Here is a 3941-nt window from a genome sequence, read left to right as displayed (position 1 = left end):
TCTCTCTCTCTCTCTCACACACACACACACACACACACTCATGCTCTCTCTCTCCCCCCTCTCTCTCTCTCTCTCTCTCTCTCTCTCTCTCTCTATCTCTCTCTCACTTACACACACACACACACACATACACACATACACGCGCACTACACAGAAGCACACACATACTCCCATTCACACTCACACGCACAGAAACAAAATACCAAGGTGCTCTCAAGTGAGCACTTGTGACGTCAAAGGCGGATAATTCCAACGGAGAAGAACACTGTTATTGGTGTGATTATAGCGTACTAGTAATTTACAAACAATCTTTATAATGGCCACAGCATACTTTTTGTCGTGTAAGAAACCCATTACTTCTGGATATCCTCAAATCAATGTTTTTGCTCTTTAAGATACGATAAGATATTACTTTATCATCCCAAAAGGAAATTTTTCTTCTCTGTACAAGACCGTAAAAACGCATGCAGGTATACATAAAAATCTAAGTGATAATATACATCTATTATTTTTATCAAAATTCAATATGAAAAGAGAAATAAAGCTGACAGAAATGTACATAATATCACATCAGATGCATCATTCAACCACATGCAGGAATTTAATTACAATATCTTTAGAGTTATACAGATACATACTCGACAGAACAATACACATTGATGCTCATTCTAACACTAAGAATGGTGTTTGGGTAAAAACAAATCTTGCTCTTTTCTTTCCACCATCACTGAGTTAAGAGAAAACTTCAAACAAGCGCTATCGTGAAGAGAGCGATTTTAAAAAATAATATGTGCCTGCTTTTCATATCGTCATCCTTACTATCGTCATTTTTTCCCTACTTCTTTTGTATGTTTGTCACTCTGAACTGTTATTTCCGGGCTGCCTTGATAGTCGAAGCAGACTTTATGCTGTTGAGGCTAGAGAGGTGAGCAGGGTAGGCATGATTCCCAGTTTGAACTTTAATGTTGACATCCACCCCTGGGCGTTCATATGACCTTAAGTTGCGAGCACCGTAAAACCTTACTAAAACAAACAAATTAAGAATGGTGTTTTGAGTGACTCAACTAAAAATCTTGATTTGTTCTCTGCACCAAGCTTTTGTGAAGAGATAACGATTTTTTTAAAAGGGCCCTAAAGGTGGAGCGATGCTACGGTTTCTCGCCGAGTAGCAATAAATAGTGTCAGCTTGTGCACGTCACTCGTGACTCGTGTACTGCATTCGCTGTCAACCGCTAGTTTCGATTTCCCCTGGCGATCAATATCTGTGGCCCGCGATAGCTCAGTTGGTAGAGCGGAGGACTGTAGAGGGAATGAAGCAATCCTTAGGTCACTGGTTCGAATCCGGTTCGCGGGAGAATTTTTTCTTAATTTTTATCCGTTTGTTCTTTTAAAAACAAGATAATATTATACAAAATGGAAGTTTTTCTGACTCTCCTTAACACATTTTTGAATTGTATTTCGGAATGCAGGGCAATAACTAAAGACAGTGAATATATAATAGAAGCAACAGAAATGTGGTATCTTAGGAGACTGCTGAGAATATCGTGGAAGGAAAAGAAATCAAATTAGGTAGTACTTGATGAAGCCCACGTGGGACGCTCACTGTTAAAAACAATAGGGACGCGACAAATGCAGTTTTTGGGACACCTAAGTAGACATAAAGGTCTTGAACATCAAGCTCTCACTGGCAAAATTGAAGGAAAACGAGGCAAGAGTAGGCCCAAAGGAACCTGCTTAAGGAACCTAAAAAATGGGTAACGGAGAAAGATCAGGGAAACGTAGCTTTTTTAAGAGTATCCAAGCAATGGCATGAATCACGTAAAGTATCATGGTTCACTGGTTCATTCGTCTCAAGCGACTTGACGTTAAATAGTTTCGAGTTCTCGACCTCAAAGTTCGTAGTTGTTCACACGTTTGATGACTCTGTGAGCGAAAACAGTCCTGACCTATGACGTCACTGGTGAAGTCTCAAAAACTGAGGACGTTGCAAGGGTTTCGAAAAAGCTTTTGATTGCAAACCACGCAGTGGCGTTGGGTGAAGAAAATTAAATGAGGATGGGGGCTCAGAAATGAGGGCTAGTCAGTATGTTAGTGTTTTTGGGCCTATAAATGGCTGCTTGCACTGTATACTTCCCTGGAAGTTGAGGTTTTTCAGAATGCTCTCAGTATAGATAGTGAAGCGCATAGAGCTTGCTGTTGATCAGGGATTTTCGCTATACAAATGTTATCTATTATTATAATGTTGAGTTCAATAGTAAGATTTCCTGAGTTCAGAGGAAAGCTAAAATTATGTGTGAATGCGTATATGTTTTTGTATGAGTGAGTGTAATTGCACAATAAGATGTTACTAACGAGGGCCCAATTAATGTGTCCGTTACTCAAGGAAAAATGTAACTTGAACTTTCACCCCGTTGCCAAGGCTGTCAAAGCATGAGCCTTCTCTACTACTACTACAATTTTCGTGAGTCCTTTTTAAGAAATCTGTTACCATTTTTGCAAGAAGAGTTTCACAGAGAAAGGACCGCGGGAACAGGTTCACCCTGTGCAGAGCCTCAAAGACATCCGAATGGCTTATTAGTTTATTATCATTGTAAGCAGTGACAACAGTGGTTGGATTAACGAGCAAGCACACGTGTTAACTGTAACCAGCTAAAGGCAAAAGATTCTAAGGGTTTCAATCGTTTCTTTCTTTAATTAAGAAACAGTTTTATAATATGTAGAGAAAGAGCTGTTGTAAGGGACGGGGAGGGAGGACTCAAGCCATTTAGCCCTTCCCTTCTCCCCGCCACTGTTACCATGATTCAAATGATCACAGCCTGATTTTTCTCTTACTAATCAGTTAGTTGATGGATGTATAAAGTTGTCATAGAGCAGAAAGATAAGTAGTATTTCTTAAAAAGAAATCTCGATAATTGTTATTCCCACATAATTTCATCTACAGAAAATTTGTGTCCACACATGAAACAAACACAACTCACAAGTGTCTTAACATTATTACAATTTGGAAAAAAAAGCCCTAAGTTTGTCGTTTATAATGAGCTCGCGATAGCTCAGTTGGTAGAGTGGAGGACTGTAGAGGGAGCGAAGCAATCCTTAGGTCACTGGTTCGAATCCGCAGTATAATAATATTAAGCAGTTTGTACGATTTTACTTGAGAGTCAAAGACCTGAATGCTGTTACCCCGGGAAAAAATTGCAAAAATCCCAAGTCAATCTTTTTCAGAAAATACTTTTCATAATAGCTTCCTTATTATCTTAAAAGTAAATGTTGTTTTCCTGATAACAGCATCCAATCGCTTAGCTCTCCAGTAACATTGTAGAAAAACTGTGTATGCTGTACTTTAAAAAAAGGCGGCAGTATTTATTTTGCGATATTCACATTATCACGTCATTTCACTTATTGAACAGACAGATATAATATTCCTACTATTTAATGCTTCTCTACATTAGAATTACAAGGTTCTATCTGACAGTTTTTACCGTTCCAGTTACTTTGATAATAATAAATTATAATAAATAGCATTTGTATAGCGCATATCCCCGCTCAACAGCAGGCTCTATGCGCTTTACACTATATTAAGACTTTAAGACTATGAGGTCAGAAGCCCATGTTCTATCTGCTCTCTCGATATCGTAAGATTATTCCAAGCCGTTTTCAAGATTTTAAAAGAATTTAAAACGATATAGCTGCATCATGCAATCATTTTCTGTAGAGCGTATTATGCATAACTTAACTGTTGTTGCTCTGGTGAACGACAAAGGTCAACCTGCAAGACGACACCATCACTGATACCTACATGTAAGTTTTTAAGATTTGTTTATTTCGATGCACAGAAAGTTCACACTTATTTATCACCGATATTTTTTTCAGTTTTCAATTTTATTTGTTAAAAAAACCCAAAAAACTTAATTTTTCTAGGAGTTGGGGTGGAGGGGGGAGGG

At 38.3% G+C, this 3941-nt stretch overlaps 1 non-coding gene across 1 annotated transcript; it reads left to right on the top strand.

Moving 5' to 3' along the window:
* The first annotated feature begins 1268 nt into the window (after positions 1-1268).
* Positions 1269-1354, top strand: TRNAY-GUA. Its single transcript is given in 2 exon segments — positions 1269-1305; positions 1319-1354. It is a non-coding gene; the product is annotated as a tRNA-Tyr (tRNA).
* Positions 1355-3941: the final 2587 nt, after the last annotated feature.

Source organism: Aplysia californica, unplaced genomic scaffold (genome assembly GCF_000002075.1).
Source record: "Aplysia californica isolate F4 #8 unplaced genomic scaffold, AplCal3.0 scaffold00339, whole genome shotgun sequence".
NCBI classification, from domain to species: Eukaryota; Metazoa; Mollusca; class Gastropoda; order Aplysiida; family Aplysiidae; genus Aplysia; species Aplysia californica.
The sequence above is the reverse complement of the archived record's forward strand: the minus strand, read 5'-3'. Positions and strand labels throughout refer to the sequence as shown.